A 21671-nucleotide genomic window follows, 5' to 3' on the forward strand; every position below is an offset into this window, starting at 1 on the left:
AAGTAGTTAGCTGGAATGATTTTAAGGATGCAGAGCATGAATATTGAGCTATACTACACTGAACTAGAAACTGCAGGATAAGAGTCATTCCACTACAATTCTGGCAAGTAGCAAGGAGTCCATAGGAGCAAGCAAATTAGGTGTTAAAGAATAGTTAAATATGTCACAGTAATTTTACATTCGTAATGCTGTCATGTGTGCTGTGCACACCATTGCGAAGACAGGCTCGTTCACCACTCTTACACTACTCACATGCATAGGCCTGCTTTATTTAAATTCATATTTTAATCACTTAATCTACTTCCATTTTGTGTGTGTGCATGAGTGTGAGTGTGCGTGTGCATGTGTGCGAGTGCATGTGTGTGTGTGTGTGTGTGTGTGTGTGTGTTTGTGTATGTATGTATGTAAGCAGGGGCACAAAGCTCAGTAAAGACCCCTTCAAGATGGGGAAGGTTTCTATGTAGATGAGAAAGAAAATAGCTGGAGGTATCTGGAGGAGTTTGCCATGGCTACTTCTCAGGGACACTGAGAGGATCAGAGAGAAAACAAAATCTCTGAGAGAAGCAGACTGGTATTGGAAGTTCAGAGAAGATAGCAGAAATGGTAGTAGAGTCCTGAATATAGATATTTCCAGTATTCATCACTGGTAGGTCAACATACATTTGTACTATGGAATTACAGTGATCAGGCAAGTTAATATTCATCATCTCACAGGATACAAGTACTGAGTCAACTGTGCGCTTACCTGCTGCCTTAGGATTCAGAGTCAGGCTAAGAAATGAAATTATTGCTCTTGGATTGCCTGAATACAGTGTGAGGTACAAGATCTTATGGCAGCTTGATAAGCCATGTTTTGCAGATACCCATGGGAGATCTACCACCTTATGAGAGAATAAGCAGAGGAGTCAGTGGGCCAGCATGTCTGAGGAGAGGTGGAGAGACAGAGGGAAAGGACAGAAGGCAGATGAGGCTGTAGTTGGATTTCAACTAACTAACTAGATAAATATAAAAAGGAAAGAGTACAAGGAAAATTTAAAAAAAGAAAGAAATGGAATCCATTGATTCATATCAACATTGTTGACTCATGACAAAACTTGGTACAAATTCTACTTCAAATGGTCTGGTTCTTGAGGCCAAGCAAGTACCTGTACAGCCTACAGCTATTGTATAAATATGATAATGGAGTTATCTTTGAACCTGCAAACACAGATATTGCACTGTTACTCTCTGAAGATATTAGAACAAGCCTGAGCCTAACACTCATAAGAGGTATCTGGTATTGGCATCTGTAGATAAGTTAAGCTATGTTAAGGTTAAAACCCTTCTTTTTATTTAGACAGAAAAGAGGAGATGATGGGAGATGTCATTCTGTAAATATTTTCCTCATGCTGGTTAATGAATAAAGCACTGTTGACCAATAGGAAAACAAGATAGGTGGGACTAGGAGACAAGGAGGACTAGGGGAGTCTCGGTGTATTAATTGGGGCTGGCTCTGCAGCAGGACAAGACCAGCAGCGGGCAGAAAAACCTTACTCCTTACAATCCCCATCATTCCACATTGAGTATCTCATTGCATTGTACCTCACAGACATGGGTGAAAGAAGAAGAAGAAAAAACATGAAACTCTTCTTCCCTCATGAATGTATGTTTTCTTATTTCTTTATATCAGAAAAGTGCTATAACACATTGGGAGTCTTGTAAAACAGGTATTATTATATGTAGAAGAATTTCTACCATTAATTCTTCTCAAGAGCCTAGGCACTGTGAACACCCACCAGAGATTTAATGGTCTAGTCCTCTTGAAAATGAATTTCATACACTAAATCATGAAATATAACATCTTTAGAGATCTGCTTTAACAGAGTTTTGAATTCTTACTAAGACTACGAATGTAAAGTAGAATAAGCATAGCTGCTATTATAATGATTTTATTGTTTGGATTTTGCTTTTGTCAGAAAGAAATACAAATTTCAAATATGTGTTAGACAATGGTGGATGTTTGAAGCTAAGCATTAAAACAATTTCTATTTTAGTTCATCTTAAAACTTCACCATTTATTAATTTGGGGTGATTCATTAAATGATTTAAAAGGTACATACATGATTTAATGATAAAATACTTCAAAATAGAAATCAAAGTAACTGTCTTTATTTTAATCATTAAATATAATTCTGTTGATTCTTAAGTTAGTAATAATACAATTTTTAATAAAATGCACAGGCATGCATTAAGAAACCAAGATGAAATGATTATGGCATGGTCTGCTCCATTATACCATCAGGACATTATGAGTGAAGAAATGCACTTGGCAATGAAGAGATTTTCTTTGATTCTCTGTCTATTTCAATGCAAATGAGATATCTTATTTACTTCTTTAGGAGCCTTTCATTTTCTGAGTGGAGTCATGTGAGGTGGATGAGGACATCAGTACACCATCACAGCTGTGTGAACTCAGTGTGTTAATCAATGCAGAGGGGCAGAGAAAAGCACATATGTTTGATAGCTTTGATGTCTTCGTTCCCTTTTCAAGGGTATTGTGTTTCTCAAGTATGAAAAAAATATTGATACGGATGATGGTGATATTCAAATCTGAGTAGTCTTCATTCCTATTTCATAAAAAATACCCCCTTCTCTCCCCTCCCTATTCATTTATCTAACCAAAGGGAGTCATATCTTTTCAGTTTTCTGACTGAGAGTTTAATTTGAAATGTGGAAAAGAGGGATTTTTTTTTCTGGTATAGTGTCAGAAATAGGAGAACTGTTACTCAAGGACAATTCTTCATTTTCTTGCTTTGAAAAGGCAAAAGTCAGGAAGGGCAACGACAAACAACTGACTTTTAAACCCTTGAGAGGCCGAGGCAAGACACTATGGTCCACACGGGGAGACTTCTTTCAAATACATAACAAAGAAAGCTTTCTGTAGGAATGATATGTTATGATATCTCCTAAATATTATCTATTAAAATCTCATTTCCATCTGTATTATTTAAATATACAAACCAAAATTTCAGTGGGTTCCCTTTACATCATGCAATTTATGAATCCAATTTGTCACCATAAAAAATAAGACGTACCTTTTCCAAAGAAATAAGTACTGCCATTTTCTGATTTTCTGGAGTCCTAGATACAACAGCTTTCAACAACAGGTACATGAGATAATTGGTAGGGTAGTGAACAATAATGGGCAGGAATCTAGAGTAGGATGTCAATGGTTTGGATATATGCCAAGGAGTGGTTAGATGTGTTATGTGGCAACTTTTTACATTTACCTTTAGATTTACAAGGATTTTCCACTCATTTTCAGAGTGGGTGCCTCAATTTTAATTGCCAACAACAATGAATGAGAGGTTCTCTTCATCTAAAACCTGGACAGCATTTGATGTTAGCAGATTTGTTGAACTTGGCCATCTTCACTTGGGTAAGATGAAGTTTCAAAATTGTTTTAAATTTAGTTTCCAAATTTGCTAACAGTGATGGATGTTTTTGAGGTATTTCTTAGCCATTTTTACTTTTTCTATTGATAATTCTGTTTAATTCCCCAGTAGAATCAATTGACTCCTTGACTCTCCTTTTTTGTTGCTTAATACTTTGCATTTTCTGGGTATTAATCCTGTGTCAAATGTATAGCTGGTGAAGGTTCTTTCACATTCTGTGAGTTTTTTCTTCACTCAGTGATTATTTGCTTAGCTGTCTAAAAGTCTTTTAGTTTTTGGAAGTCCTTATTTCTGAGGACAGCTCATACTGAGGAAAGAATTGGATGATTTGAGATATATCAGACCTGAAGGCCTCTTTCCTGAGGTATAGCTCCCACAACCTCAGAAAATATGTGAATATTGCCAAGGAAGGAAAGAAATTAAATACTCCCAGCAATTAAACAATCCTACTAAGCTACAACACCTATCAACGACACTGATGACCAGTATATGAGAATATCTATAGAGGTGCATTAAGTGGCATGTACATGTTGGTGGTAACCAAAAGGTCTCTAAATGGACATAAGACTCACTCAACAGGATGAATATTAAGCATGGTACAGAGAAATTATCTTGCTCTCCAATGACAGTGAGGTGATGAACATTCGAAACAATCCATTACAGCAAATTTGCTAGAGCAGTGTGGTTCATCACTACATTTTAAATCTTATTCTTGTAGCACTAAATAAGTATAGCTACCACTGCACATTAAAGAAGCCTTTGTTTACAGGAAATAGAGACCATCTCAATACACCACAACTGGACATAATAAAGGGACCAGTGGGTTACTGTGAGCCCAATTCCAATGGCTACGTCACACAATCTGCATCTATAAATTAGAAAATGTCAAGAAAGGGGAGGCAAAAAAAAATGTTCTACACAGAATACTAGGAAGCCTGTATTAAAATAGCCTTTATTAGGAATGTTTGAACAGATAATACTGTAACAACAGAAATATCAGTAGGCATGCTAAAAATGGGGAAGGAGGAAAATTTCATGGACTCACAACCTTAAACAAACCATTATGGCAGTTAATAAGAGCCTGTAGAAAGGTTTCAACCTCATGGATTCTCACACTCTGAAACAAGAAGCTAAATTAAATTCTTCTATAAATTTCTTATGTCATAGTGATACTGTTTGACCACAATAAACAAAAGTAAATAAGAACCAGAGATGATTGCTCTGACAGGCCTAACCTTGTTGTTATTTTTGTTTGTTTGTTTTTTGAAGAATGCAAAATAGTTTTGATCATAAGACTAGGAAAATGATTGAATGCTATAAGAAAAGTTGAAAAGGCCAAACTAGTATAAGCTTGAAAGACAGTAGTGCTTAGAGCTATGCAGATAACAGAGAGACTCAGCTCAACAAATTTCAGGGAAGAATAACAGTAATTGACCTAGAGACATTTTTTTCTGTGTTATTTCATCAAAGATCTTTTGCCTTGTCCTTAAATATTTTTCGAGGCTAAATGTAAAAGAGATGTACTGACGATCTTGGTGGAAAAGCTATTAAGACATTCTAATATGTATTCTTTAGCATGGTTGTTAGTAAACTCTCTTTATCAAGTGTATAATGAAAAACGGAAAGTGAGGTAAAGTGAAATACACAAAATATTCTGCTTAAAGATCAAAATGGTTCTAGAAAATGTATTGTTGGTAGCAAAGTGTTTTCTGAAAGAGCTACAAAGTTTAAAGAAAGGCCTGCTTTGAAAGTAGAGAAAGGGAGTTGTACCATTATGGCAAAACCCTACCCATCTAAGCTTTGAACTTGTAAAACGGAACTCCTAAAGACATTTCTGTTGCTAAAAACCGACAAGGAAAGCGTCTACAAATATGATCCAAGTAGACAGGCTCCAACCGGAGTTGCCTGTTAAACTTCATGCTTTTTTCTATGGGGCCTTGCCGCATAGCAAGAAAAGGCATCACACACTTTCCCAAAGCTAATCTGGTGGGGGAATTTTCTCATTTGTGGTTCCCTATCTGTAAATGATTCCAGTTTGTGTCAACTCAATATAAAACAAAGACAGCACAGGGAAAATAACATAAATATTTTGTTGCAGCATAATAGTATATACTGAAAGCTAAATTTAACAAAATATGTAAGTTTAATTTATCTTACTTTAATCGTAATCTATCGTAATTAAATACAAACAACTTCCAAATCCCTGTACTGAAGTGAACACCATCTGACACCTGTATAAACTTAAATAATAAAAATATAAAGGGACAAATCAAGCAACCCTTTCTTTTGGCTTAATTTAAGCCACCAGTGAAGTGTAGCTAGCCAAGGTAATGCGATCTTAAGATGGATAATAGAAGTTAATTGTCTATGTAATGAGGAAAAATATCCCCACTGGACTGTGTTGGTAAGGATGCTAATTAACTTACAGACTCAATTTTGAGTCTCTAGAAATTTACTTACACCCACCTTATTGCTACCAACAATTTATATTAGATTTTTTGTGTATATTTTTCACTGTGAAATGTGAATAACAAACATGAAGGAGCACGAGCTATCAAATTTTCTGTCATTGGCACCTACCAGAAAATGTGACCATTAATATTTGCTTTGTAAAGCATTACATCTATTAAGGTATACTTTTCCTCCTGGTCTCTTGCCGTAATATCACAGCTGCTTTTCTTTACTCTGTAGTCTTGCATCTGTGTTTCATCATCAAAAAATTTCTTAGGCAGTACAATAAGTTTGACAATGTCACATGCTCATAACTGACGCTCACTACATATGTTACTTTGAATGATTCTAAAGTTCCAGTCAGAAAACTCATTTTTAAAACAGAATATTAACCTACTAGCAGAAATTTATGTAAATGAGTTTTTAAGAGGGTCATATTCAAAAAGTAATCTGATAAAAAGAAGTAGAAAAAAGAGATAATCAGAGATGTGAGCAAGTTCACAATAGTACATATAAAGAAAAATTAAAAGTAGGTATACGCTGGTATCATGTGGAATGGGATGCAAATGTCATTCATTTGCATACAGAGTTACATTTGTCCCTGCTTCATATTTTGAAAATGTATTTTCTCATTGGAACAATTGTGGGAATTGTAAGTTTATTTCATAACATTTATCACTCCTCTATTGATCCACACCCTCATTTTCTGTCATTCCCACTACCTACACTTTGTAGGTAGAGGAATGCACATCAAGTAACTTTTAGCTTAAAACAATCTCTCTCAAGTTGTAAAAGAAAAAAATCATGATTAAAAATCTAGTAATTTGTATTGCAGAGGCTGAAGGATTATAGTGAGTTTGAGGCCAGCCTAGAGTACATAGTATGTTAAATATCACCCAAGGTATACAGGCAGATATTTCTCAAAAAGAAAAAAAATCTGCCCTTTTTAATATGTGCATATATGTAATATATATTTATATATGTATGTGTGTCTGTGTAGATGACTGTGTGTGCATATGTGAAGTTATGTGCCAGTTCATAAATACTGAAAGATTTATAGTTTTAAGGCAATTGAGGAAAACATATATTCAATCGTTAGTTGAATATGAGGTCAATCCAGTACAATGAGTATAGTCTTAACACAATGAAAATATCTTTTCTAAGAGTCTTTTTTAGTTCAGGCTTCCCTTGAATCACCGTGTAGTGTGACTAACATTAATGCTTTGTCTACCTGCCTTGACTTACTAATGTAGGATAGTGGGAATCATAGAAGATGAGTGTGTAAATCAAGAGAAGAGAAGTAAATGTTACATAATACAGCTTTAAAATATCCACAAATGTCCCAGTAACATAAAACTGGGAAAGAATAACATTTTCAAAATAAATATCTGGGACATATGGGTATCTATATGCAAATGAATGACATTGGTATCCCATTTGACCTCATAACAATAATTAACTCAAGTTGCTTCTTATGAATAAATTGGAAATAGGCAACTATAAAATGCTTGGACTAAAATATTAGATCAAATTATTGAAACCTTCATTAAACAATATGTATATTAGGGCAAAATTATAGTAGTAGGGGAAAAAAAGAGAAATTGCTCAAGTTTAGGTCCTGCTCCTAACACTGACTGGGGAATATGAACTGAAGTTGAAGGTAAGGAGAAAACAATATCTCATTAGGCCATAAGTGATGAGAGGTTGAGAGGAAAGATATGGAAGGAATTAGGGAAGAGGGGAGAACATGTTCAAAATGATTGTATTTATTTTTCAAAGAATTCATTAAATATATTTATGAAAGATGACACCAGTGTAGATGTTCACATAGAGTGGTGAAATCTCATGAGGCCTCAAATTTAGACAAAGAACGACAGACAACGAAGGAATATGGAGAACAAAATAAATAGTTCTCCCCCACCATCTTGAAGAAGAGACCCCCAAGTTGTTTATCTAGTAGCATATGGTCAGTTCTGAAGTCATATACATAGAAGTTACATTATAAAGATAAAATAGGTTTTATAAATAAATATTTAGAAATTCAACAATTAAAAAAAATAGAGGTCACAAACTTGAGATGAGATTTGGGATAGAATTCATGAGAAGAGTCAGACAAAAGAGAGCAAATGATAAAATGTTGTAATTATATTTTAATTTGACAAAGACAAAAACAGTTAAACATAGCTAAATGATTTGGGTAGCGCATGTTTGTAAAAGCATGAATACAACCAATAAGATCTATAGTTATTCAGTGGTAGAATGCTTACTGTTCAAGGAGACCTAATGTTTGACCACCTGCAATAGTAACTGTAACAGTAACAGCATTAGAGATATAAGGTTTTAAAATAAAAATTACAGAATTAAACATCACATGTAAATGCAGACAAATCCATTGAAAGAGGTTTAACTTCATGTGTTTGAGAAGATTACAAATGAAACCTCTAGTGAGAGAGAGATCACTTCACACCCATTTGGGGACATTTAGTAAATATACACAACATCATGTGTGTAGGTACATGGAAGAATTGGCGCTGTCATGATTGATGCAAAATATATTATCCCTGCTGAACAAACAGCCTGGAAATATTAGAAAAGTGCAAACACATTATTATATGGTTGAATAATAATATTCATGGTAGGTAAGTATTCAAGAGAAATGAAAACAGATGCTGAAGAATATTTTACTCAAATGTGTCCAACATCATTAATAATAGTAGTCTAAAGCACACACATACACGCACACACACACACACACTAAACACACGCACGCATGCACGCATGCATGCACACATGCGCATGAATACACACACTAAACACACACACACACACACACAATGTACTCAGACTTGGAGATGATGCTGCACTTTCATTCCCTGGAATCATGATTTACATGCTTTCCTTTGTCACATAGAGTAGCAACTATGGAGCCCCTCAAACTGCTTCTCCAAGAGTCTTTGACTGACTGATTTCAATAATGACATTGAACAGAGAATTAAGAGCACATTTTAGCTTTAGGAAATCACATTTGTTTTGAGAACTCATAAATTTTGAAAATGATGCGTTTATACTCCTGATAAATCAAGCTAACTCTATAATAATTATCTGTTTTGACTTTCCAAATTGACTGTCTTATAAACACTCTCATTGAAAGGTGAATACAACAGTACCCAGAGGCCTTTTCAATGGAGCTACAATTAGATGAAACTACATTATTCTTTACCATGCTGTGTTTCCCATTAGTTGGTGATCAAAAGAAAACTTCCGAAGACGATCAGTAGGATGCAAGATTGATTACAGGCTGATTCAACAGTGTAATCACTAGCTCGTGCAAACTCAGCATGAATGGATTCCCCAGAGAGCAGGTTGCTATCTGATAGCTCTGCAGAGGAGAGAAATCAAATGGCTTCTAGGATGTAGATTGGGTCAGGTTGCATTAAACAGGAAAGGGTTATATCTCACACTGTCATCCATCCTGGCATTGGAGAAGAGTGCATCTAAAACATCTCATTTCCACGGAAGGTATACATCAACTTTGCTATATAGCCTGATTCAGCAACTCCTGGGAAGAAAAGGAAATTACATGAGGGCTGTGTGAAAATAGCTACAATTAATTATAGTATGCTTTTGGTGCATCATGCCAAGGACGTAAGACTAATTTTTCATTACTTTTTAATTTACAACCCTTAGTTTAGTTACCCTGCTTTAATATTATAAATCTAAAATATAGAATATTCTGCCAATTACAATCATTGCAATAACTATTGAAGGACATTGCAATATGAGGATAAGTAATGGAAAGAGAGATTCAACTGTAAAATACGAGACACTCCCAAAATCTGCTTGTGACTCTCCGGAAGTTATTTAACATATTTAAAAAAAAATCAGTTTATCTAAGAAGAGAATGTTCAAATTAGAAATGTTTGTGGTTTGCAAACTTTAAATATTCCATTTAATTTTCTTAGATTCTGAGACTTCAGATTTGAATAAACTTTTCTAGATCTGAGACCCTGGTAATCATGTAGGAAAAGTAACAAATTTCTTCTTCTTTTTTTTACAATGAGGAAAGTTAAAATCGAATGTGAACAAAGCTCAGGTGTGTAAATGCTTCATGGCTGCACTTACCAAATTTCAGGAAGCTACAAACATGTTTCCAGACAATTTTGATGTTAATTTTCCTGAAACACGAGAGACCTCAGATGATGCTTCTATAGGATAACCTCCCAAATGTAATGTTAAGTCTGTATCCACTAGGCTCAACCTGATGTTCTGTACAAAATTCTCCTCTCAAGTAGATTCCAATGAGAAAGGGTGAGTTAATCAGTCAGGACAATGGAACTCTGACGCTTCCAATGTCCTTCATGACTATGCACAAGTACACATTATTATTTTCCTCTGCCAGGCTTTCTACATAAGTCTTAAGATCCTGTATGTCAGCATAAAGCAAGCTCTGCATCACTGGTTGAGCAACAAATATTCTCCATTGGAAAATAAATGATGTTTATCTTCCCCGTGGTTATTTTTTTTCTTCACATGCTCCTCTGAATGACCTCTATATTGCATCTTGTTCTAAGAAAGATTGAGACCTTGAAAAAGGTTGGATGCATGTTTAACAGCAGGGGTCTATGATCTTTTACCTTTTTTCCTAAATAATAATTTCAGAACACATTGACATTTTATTTCATGACTAACTATGGGACAGGTAATTTTGATGCTTAAAAATAACTTGCAAATATACATTGATTCTTTTGACATTTTTACTTTAGTTATGCTAATTTCCATGTCTCTTCTAATCTTTACAGATATTTTACTCCAAATTACAACCTTTTTGCTTAGTGAAATCAACACTTAACTCATATTTAAAAATCTCCTCTTTGTGAGATTTTTTTCCCCTTATTTATATTTAAATTAGAGTCAAGCTTGTTTTACATGTCAATCCCAGTCCCCTTTCCTTTCCCTCCACACCTGCCCAGCAGCAACCCCTATCCCATTCTCTGATATTAATCTGAAATGATTCCTTTAGATTGTTTTCTATATTCAGAAAGAAAATATCAATACATTTTTCAGAATCAATTTCTGTATGACTGCTGTTCCTGGATTGTGTTGACTGGCATTTCCACTGAAGCAACTTAAGTTCTTAGAAGACTTATTTCTCACCAAGAGTAATTTGCCATGCGTTATGATAAAGCTTGTAGTGAACCTTGGCAGATTCCATGGCAGGCGAGGGTGACTTAAGCAGAGGGACAAAGATGCCAGCCACACATATCTTAAGGGAGAAGTTATTTTAGAAAGGGAAGGAGGGAAGGAAGGAGAAAAGAGGTAAAGAAACACAGAGACAGAGAAAGGACAAAAAGACAGGACAGGAAAAGCCCTGTCTGCCCCAGAGGACCGGTGGGAAAGAATGAGAAAGGGCAGAGCAGAAAAAGAGTTGAAAGAGAGCATAAGTGGGCAGGGCTCTATCTTGTCAAGTCTAGCTTCACATGTGTGCAAATAACCATGGAACCCTGGGCTCACCAGGGTACTGCCTGAGTGCATTCTGTCAGGCAGGTGACATAGGCAAGCCAGCACAGTGCCTGCATCCTTACACCATGGATGAGAATTTTATAATACAGACTACGAAATCCTGGTAAATACTGGTACTCAGATTAAGCGTAGTTTTATGCCTAGAGAATTTTTCCTTCCTTCCTTCCTTCTTCCTTCCTTTCTTCCATCCTTCCTTCCTCCCTCCCTTTCTTTTTCTTTTGTCCTTCCTTAATTCTTTCTTTCTCTCTTTCTTATTTTCCTCTACTTTTTTTTTCAAGGCAGGTGTTCTCAGTTTTCTTTGGCTGTCCTAGAATTTGCTCTTGTAGACAAGGCTGGCCTTTAATTCACAGAGGTCTGCCTGCTTCTGCCTTGAGAGTTCTGGGATTAGGGTGTTTGCTGCACTACCCAATTGGAAAATTTCTTCTTCAATAGGTAGAATAAGTCAAACACTGGAAGAACTGCCACAATAAAGAAATCCTATGTTAGTAAAACAGAGAGATGATTGGCAACTAAGCTAATGCAAAGACAGGGAAAACTGTAAGATAGACAACCATCCACCATTTGAGCAAATATAGGAGATTATCTTCTGTAACCACATTTCTGTCACTTTAATATCCCTCAGTTTTTCTTTCAGTTATACACAGTTATACACAGCTACAAGTATATGATTCTATTGCCATTAATTCAAAAGCTTTATGTTATCTATATATCTATATATTTATGTTGCTATCTTATCTAGGTACTTATGTATATATGTATGTGTGCAAGCATCTTTGTATATATATATGTATATATTTATATATATATATATACATATATATGTATATACATATATAGATTATATATGTGATTTTATATATATAATCTATCTATATCTTTACTTTTAAGACTTGTGTTCTCAAATGTAATAGCAGCCCATTACAGAATCAAAGAGATTAGTTTTGGTTATTTTTTGTTTGTTTGTTTTGTTGTATTGTGTTTTTTGAAACAGGTTTCTCTTTGGCTTTGGAGCCTGTCCTAGAATTGGCTCTTATACACCAAGTTGGTCTCGAACTCACAGAGCTCCACATGCCTCTGCCTCCTGAGTGCTGGGATTTATTGTAGCAGTCATATTCGTAAGGAAGTCTGTCCTGAAATTGTCACCCAGGGCCAACCACTGACATAACTGGTGTCCTCTATTTAATGAATGATATGTTTCCCTAACAAAACAATAGAAGAACCTGTTTTATCCACATGGTAGCATATTATTAATCTCCTAACATTTGACTAATCATTTGATCTCAGCCATTTGTATGTGGTTGTGAGAGGTATACTTTTGGACGTCCACAACAGGAGCATGAAGCAGGTAACATTCATCTCCCTGTCATCATATTGTTCATGCACTGCAATGTCTTAGCTACTGCTCTATAGCTGTGAGGAGAAACCGTGATCATGGAAGTTTATAAAAGAAATCATTTACTAGGTGGCTTACACAGTTTCAGAGGGTTATTTTATTACCAGCATTGTGGGGATGTGGGCACACATGGCTCTGGAGCTGTACTGAGAACTTATTCCTGATGCTCAGACAGGAAAGACTGGGATTCTCAGGTGGGTTTTTGAAAAGACCAACCCAAGTGACATAACTTCTCTAGTGGGGATCTGTCCTTTATCCTTCCTACACAATTTCACCTACTGGGCATTTAGTGTTAAAATATATGAACTTATCAGAGCCATTCTGGATCAAACAACCATATACATGCTGCAAAGCTTATAGTTTATCACATCAAAAAATATTACTTTTGTGTCCTCCTGGTATTTACCGTCTTCCCATCATTTGACGAGCTGGACTGATATATTCTATAAATGTTTCCACTTAGGAGCTCTTTTTCACCACTCTTACTTTGTTATCTTTTATTTTGTAAATAATCTTTGAATGTGTGTTTCTCAAATGGATGTTTTACCCTTCACATCAATTTGCATGACTCTACCCTTCATGCATGGCTTGGTGACCCTTATATGTATCTGGTAAGGGTTCATCATTTTTTCATGCCACATTATGTCCTTCGCTAATTTGCATCTAAGTACACATGAGAATTCACTACATCACAACCTCAAATCAATGAATTGACCAAAGGCAATGCATTTTCAAATGCTCTTTTGGTTTATTTTTCATTTCTTTGCACTTGCCAAGGAGAGTTTAGCATAGATTTTTAGATAATGGCATAGTTCCTTTGTTCACTCTAGTTAAAAAAAGACATAGAGTATTCATTTAAAAGGTGGTCTTTTGTCTGTAACAACCACCACCACAACAAAAAACATGAAATTTTGTTTCCTCTAAGTACAAAGAATTCCAATACAAGACTTGTTCTTGGATGGTTCCTAGTCATCTTGAAATGGTAGATAAATTTAAAGAGTACAGGCTGAAAAATAAAATTTATTAATATATTTTCCAGACATTAGCTGTATTTTTCCTTTTCCTAAATAGAAAAAAAATTTCACACATTTTTTTATGATTACAGTTCTCCAATAAAAAACACAATACATAAATCCTTCCTACATCACTTCCCAAATGATACTGCACCTTCTGTCCCTCATTAGAAGATGATCAGCAATATAAAAATAAAATATGTTAAAATATAACCAAATTAGAATAGAATTTAATAGTCAAACATAAGGAAAAAGACCACAAACTATGAAAAAAGTCACATATTCATGCAGAGGCACACACATTTGCACACCAAGCAACCCCTAAAAAATTGAAGTCACGATGTAAATATGCAAGGAACTATAAGTTTTGAAAAGCCTTTATTCAATATTATGATACAAGGAAGCTCCTCATACATCACTGGCTTTGTTTTGTATTTGATGTCTACTCGTAAACATGAGATTTCCCCTGAAGATTGGTTTATATCTGCAGTTAGACTCCATTGGAGATAACTTTTTCATTTGTGAGCATTATCAATTGGAGATGGAAATTCATTATGAGTGTGTGCCTGTGTCCACATTTCCTCAATGTTTTGTGTATGCGTGTTCCATTGGAGATAATTTTTTCATTTGTGAGCATTATCAATTGGAGATGGAAATTCATTATGAGTGTGTGCCTGTGTCCACATTTCCTCAATGTTTTGTGTATGCGCGTTACATCTTTTTGGTTTAACAGCATTTCTCAGCTTAGTTTTTGTCTTAATGATCTCACACTTGGCAATTGTAGGGTATATAAGTCACACACTACCACTTTGCAGGTTTTAATATGTAATTTGAGCTGTAGTAGTGCTTCTTTTATGAACTCGGGTATGCCTAGTTTTTGTTTATTGATAATCAGGATTGTGATATCCTCTTGTGGGATTTTTCTTTTGAGGTGTGTGTGTAGCATCTTTTTTCTGATTGGTTTGGTATGAAGTTTATTTTGTCACATATTATTATAGCTGACCAAGCTTGCTTCTTAGTTCAATTTGCTTGGAAATTCAGAAATGTGGAAAACAATGTGGATATTTTTGCCCCCAAATAAATTTACAGATTAATATGTCTTTGTGTGAATGCTTTAAAATACATAAATTTCCAGTAGTTCTGGAGGTAACATGTTTAAGATCAAAGAGCCATCAGATTTGGCTTGCATACAAATGATCATCTTAATTTGGTGTCTTTACAAGGTCTTCTATGAGTGTTTTCTTTGTGTCTAAATATACTTCTTCTTTTTAATATAGACAATCTGAAGAATAGAATGCACATATGCTTCTAAAGTGATTATGGATCAAAATAATCAATGCTTGTATGAAAAGCATTAAATGAAAAAGCATTAGCTGTGTGTCATGATAAGATCAATTTAGCGTACATTCTATTTTAATCAATTTTTAAGAAAATTTTCCATTTGTTTTAGGACAGATAACATCCAATACTTGAAGATTGGTTCAGTGTGTCTGTATGTCTGTGTGTGTCTGTGAATAGATGTAAAACATGTTGAGATTTTAATTTCTTTGGGGAGCTTATGATATTATGGATGTATTTCTCAGTAATATTTTTAGAAAATCAAAATTCAAAAGAGACTGAATGCTTAGACAAAATCATACAATAATGGTATTTATTTCCAAAATATATTTCTTTTGATTTTGATTTTGGGACTTGACCCAGTTTTATTATTTCTGTTTATTTTATGTCATTGAATATCTCAACTATTAAAAATGAGGAACAGGATCTATCCCTGGTGCACAAAAGGACTTTGGGAGCACATTCCCCATGGAGGGCTACTCCCGTAACCTAGAGGCAGGAGGGAGAACCTAGTCCCAACTCCAAATGAGTTGACAGATTTTGTTGACCCCTGCTAGAAGGCATCACCCTCCCTGTGGTGTGGGGGGAATGGGATAGGAAGGTGAGTGGGAGGAAGGGAGGGAGAGGGAACTGGGATCGATATGTAAAATAAGAAAAAAAAAACATAAAAAAGTAAAAATAGGCAATGCTACCTGAAAACACACACACAGACACACACACACACACACACACACACACACACACACACACACACGGATATTTCATAATTTACAAGTAGAATCTCATTCAGAATATATGAGTTTTTCTGTTTTTTTTCTTCATATTTGAACTCAGGACCTTACATATACTAGACAAGCACCCTACCACTGAGCTAAATCCAAAACCTAGAATCTCTTTAGACATGCTGAAGTTCACAATTATGGATAAATGTTACTAAATCAGAATTGTTTTCGAATTATGCTCCTCATGCTTATCATAGTATAAATATTGCTTAAGGAAATACTGCAATTATAAAGGATACCAAATGGTGAAGTACAATGAAATGTTCTCTGTCATTAGGAAGAAATATGTATCAAGCAAATAGCCCAAAGTGCACATCAGCACAGTTATTATGTAGTGAATACTTAATGTGTATAAACATTTTTCTAAGTGCTTTACAAATATTGTATATCTAAAATCACAGCAAAAACATTAAACTTATGGTATAGTATTTACTATTCACACAAGTTTTAAGACAGAAAATGCAGTCTCAATGAGTTAATAGTTTTGCCTTAAATTAAATAATATTCTCAAAAACCTATAGCTAATTATGAATTTTACTACTATGTCTTAAACACTCCATTGCCACAAGAACATATGTGTTCTCTCTCCATGATCTGTGCCTGCTTCAGAGGCAAGAGTATGGTAAATAATAAACCACATGGCATATCCAAAGCATTTTCATGTTAGGCTTTTTTGGAATCATTGCATCTTTGAGTACAGAGGCTTAATGTCCCTGCCAACATTTGCAAGCAGTATCTCTTTTATCAGTTAAATTCAATATTATGACAAAGGCAACTTACAGAGAGAGAAGCTAATGTGGATTTGTCATTGCAGAGGATTAAGAGTCTATCATGGTAGGTAGGTTTGGCAGCCAGGTCCAGGCAAGATGACTGGAAGACGATGTTGAAAATTCACAGGCTCAACTGCAATATGAAGCAGAATAAAGGAACTTAAAAAGGTATGGACCTTTAAACTCTCAAAGACAACTTCCAGAGACCAACTTCTTACAACAGTGTGTACCCACCTTGTTAACTAGCCCCACCTCCTACGGACCAAGTGATTACATTGCAGAGACCATGGAACATGATTTTCTCATTCTAGCAACAACAACTCAAATAAGTGCATGAATTATAAACCAGAGTTCAGGTAAGAATTAATACTAATGCAGTGCATGTGTCTCAACCAACTTGCCTATCTAGCTTACCCTCTACTGGGAAATACTAAGGATACTTTTTCTCTGACCCGCGTAATGAACAGTTTTACGTTCTGTATTTACAAGTTCTTTCTGTGCTCTTGGCTTCAAGGTCCTGTTCTTGGAAGAAAGGGACAACATGTGTGATAGTAAAAATAGTATTTCTCTGGATTTGTCTTCTCCAGCTAAAGTGCCACTTCCATGCCCTTGTATTTCAATATTTTGTATAAAATTATTTATAAGTACCCTCAGGGGGAAAAACAGTATATAAAAAAATATTAACCTGGAGACAATACACTTTTTAAAAAAAATCTGTGACAATAAAGGATCATTCTTTTTTGTTTCCTTTAGTTGGTTATTCATCTAAATACCCACATCATTGTCTACATCTGAGTGATTCAGGGTCCACACGTACTCTACAGACACACATTCCCCTGCAGCTGCTTCCTGCCATCTCACTGCGGTCGTGTTGACCCTCAGATTGGGTGTCATTGTCTGCTACTTGAGGTAAAATTGTCTTGTATTAAAAACCCCTTCCTTTGGGTTGGTAACAGAGAGTGTTTCCGTCCTCTAGATGTCACACTATCTTGCACACCTGATATATCATAGTGATAATTTTTTGACTGCAGAATTTACTTCTTTTCAACATGAATTTGGTGCTTATGGAGAAGTACAAGTCTGTGGTGTCTCAGTTGCAATTTAAAAATATTCTAAATTACCTCTCCTTCTTAACAAAACCTGAGAAATTATATGAAAACCATGCCTTTCATGGAATCGGTTCCTTCTTACAGAGTTTATGCACCTTATTCAAAGCACATCCTTTGTGATACCTGCTACCTGTGCTGCAGCTGTGGTTTGTGTACTCATTCTAGAACAGCTTAGAACAAAACCTGAAGAAACTTCATTTTTAAAATCCCAGACCCTGGGAGAATGTACATTTTTAATTTAAGCATACTTACTAAGCATATTTAATATTATACTTGTTTCTGGTCATAATTCATTTATAAAGATAGATTCATGCTTCTTTCGTCACCAACCATTTTCTTCACACAGATCTCAGATTTTTTAAGTCTTTGAAATATATATTTAATGTTTAGCCTTTGGCTTTTCACACATTATCAGATATATATATATATATATATATATATATATATATATATATTTACTCTTCACACTTCTATCCTGTCCCATTCCTCATGAAGCATTCTTCCAATATGTGTCCTCTCTCTATTCATAGCTTTTTGATAATCAGATTTTTGAGAATTCTATAGAACATGGTTTGAACACATTCAACCTCCCACCTCCAACTTTTACCTAAAGTATATTTCCTTCTTTCTTTCTTTCTATCTATCTATCTATATATATATATATATATATATATATATATATATATATATTTCTGTCAAGGCGAAAGACGAATTCATGCTGTTCTAATATCCTTGGATAAATGCTTTCTACTGCAATATAGCTAATTTATCAAGGGCTATATTCTTGAAGAACACTGAAATAGGTGTTACAAATGGCCCAAAGCACCCCCAGCCTAGGGGTGGTACCTAATGCCCATCTCTGTTTTTCTTTCTGGATTTGTTCTAGTTTGATCATGCTGGGGTCTGTTGTAGAGTGTTAAAACCTACTGTGTGTTTATATACATATTGCTGAAGTGTCCTAAAGACACTGACTACTGAAGTCTTCACTTTTATGGCTCTTAAATATTTTCATTCCTCTATTCCAAAATGAAACTTGGACCTCTGGAGAATGAGTACGCTATCTATGTTCAGTTAACATTTAAGTGTTTCAAAAGACGGTTGTGCAAAACAAAATTACACTCTGTGGTTCATTTTACTTCCTGTAGCATCCAAATTACAGAAATTACACAAAACATGCTTAAATGAATATTTGTCTACACAGTAAACTTCAGGAAAACTCACTACTTGTTTATCCATCATTCATACTTCCTGCAAATGATCACAGAATATGTTAAGAATTTATTATTTACCTAAGACATAAACCTAACATTGGTGAGGTTATTTTCTATCCTACCTCTTTCTTTATTAAAAAAAAAAAAAAAAGGTAATGTGCATCACTTTATGTAAATGGAAACCTTCAATAAGTGCAAGAAAAGAATCTAAATAGAAGTCCCTCCCAGGCTTTGAAATAGTTAAGTAGATCGTGATTTATATTTAAACTATGAATCAAACAAATTTAGTGTGACATTACAAAAAAAAAAAAAACCTCTTGAAATTAAAATGGTGTACTTTTACCTCACAGTGTAAACTGGCTGATGTTTGGGGGAAGAGCTTTAAATCTGTCAGTTTCTATGCACACTCTTCTAATTCACATCTCCCTTCCCTCTTGGTTGCTATGCTGCTATTCATCACAGACACCTCTGCTCTCACAGCAGCCCTATCCTTCACATTTAAATCACTGCTCCTGTCAGGCCAGTGTTTGCAACAGCAAACTGGAAACCGCGAGCAGCAGTTGCAATAGCACAAGCACCGCGAATGTTCCCCAAGATTCCCATCATACAATACGTTTGTGCCTAGTCTAGGTACAGATCTCCTCAAACTACAAACCAATAGACTCTAGAAACCATAACTGTGGAGTAAGTGACAGTCAGGAAAGAGAGAACTCCGGGCTCATAACTTTTACTTCTTGAATGTAAGTAAGTTCATAACAGCCTTTTTGATATTAGATATCCAAATGAGATTTTTTTGAGCAAAGCTGTTTAGGACCATGCTTTAATTGTATTAAAGTTTAATGGTTTGAATGGCATACATGACATTTTTTTTTTTTTTTTGTACCAAGAAACATGTATTTTCCTGGTCACCATCTTTTATTACTTAAATTAATTTTTAATTTCAATTATAAGTAATCTTAGGTTAGTTGCCTCTCCCTGCCATCCTCCCACTCCCCATTCTATCCTCCATCCATTCTTCAAAGAGGATGAGGTCTCCCATGGGGATCTTCTAAAACTGTCACATCATTGGGGGCAGACTCAGGCCCTCCCCCCAGTATCTAGGGAATGGGCTCCAAAACACCAGTTCATGACTAGGGATCAAAGCTGGTTCCACTGCCAGCGACACTATAGACACCCACGTTCAGAGGGAGGACCTGGTTCCATCTTGTGCTGGTTCCCCAGCTGTCAGTCTAGAGTCAGTGAGCTCCGTTTGCACAGGGTCAGCTGTTTCTGTGGGTTTCCCCAGCATGGTCTCAACCTCTTCGCTCATCACTCTGCCCTCTCCAACTGGATTCCAGGAGTTCAGCTCAGTGCTTAGCTGTGAATCTTTGCTTCTGCTTCCATCAGTTACTAGATGAGGGCTCTAGGATGGCATCTAAGGTAGTCATCAATCTCATTATAGGGGGAGGGTATTTAATGTAGCCTCTCCACTCTTGCTTAGATTCTTAGCTGGGGTCATCCTTGTGGATTCCTGGGAATGTCCCTAGTGCAGGGATTCAGTTTAAGACCCAAAGGGCTCCCTCTGTCAAGGTATCTCTTTCCTTGCTCTCTTCTCTGTCCTTCCCCCAACTCGACCTTCCTGACCCTCATGTTCTCCTCCCTGCTTCCTTTTCCCCTCCTCACTCTAGCCTCCCTCCCCTCTCCCCGAATCCTTCCATTTTACTCAGGAAATCTTGCTCCTTTCTCTGGGGTCCAGGTATATCTCTCTTAGGATCCTCCTTGTTGGCTGGCTTCTCTTGGGTTGTGTATTGTAGGCTGGATATCCTTTGATCTATGTATAATATCCACTTACAAGTGAGTGGCACAGATGTGGTGGTTTCCTGAGGCAAGCTGCCCAACTAGACTATCTCAATCAGTGACCTTTGCATTCCAACAGAGGCCATGCATGCCTCAGTAAATAAAATGGAGAGTGCTGAAGACTGACATCTAAACTGAACCCATCAATTTAAAGAACATGCATATGCATTTACTTGTGTACACACATATGTGTATACACGCATCCACACCCATGTGACCATGCAACAACATATGCACGTTAACTACACATGAATACACATTCATTGTTGTATTATTTTATTGTAGCTTAATTATAACATTTACACTTACACACGAACTGTTTAATATTTCTTGTTGATAATATTTCTGTGATATAACAGCCACCAGTTGTGCCTGTTATATCTCTATTAGAGTGCTGAGTTTCTGTTTCATAGTATGATATTTAAATGGAATATGTTTTTACACCTTACTCTTTCATGCGGGAGGACTCCACACTGACCTAGGTGATATCAGATAGGTCAGTTTTCGTCCCACGCACTCCATTTCTAGTATAACTATTCTTCCCTTTGTATTTAAGTATACTTTCCATTCACATACTGAGGTTCTGTTGTGTGGGATTTCAGACAATAAAAATCCCCTAAAGAGCTTTCAGGTGGACCACAAATGAGATAATTACCACCAGTAATGTTTGCTGAGTCAGCTGCGGAAGACACTTTCTTGCTCTGCTCATCTCTGCCATATTAAGCCCTTTTAAAATCCTGTTTCCCTTGAAAGACAGGGGTTCGACTCAGTAAAACAAAGCTTTCTAAACTTGAAAAGTAAAGAAAGAGAATTC

This window comes from Phodopus roborovskii, unplaced genomic scaffold (assembly GCF_943737965.1).
Source record: "Phodopus roborovskii unplaced genomic scaffold, PHOROB, whole genome shotgun sequence".
NCBI classification, from domain to species: domain Eukaryota; kingdom Metazoa; phylum Chordata; class Mammalia; order Rodentia; family Cricetidae; genus Phodopus; species Phodopus roborovskii.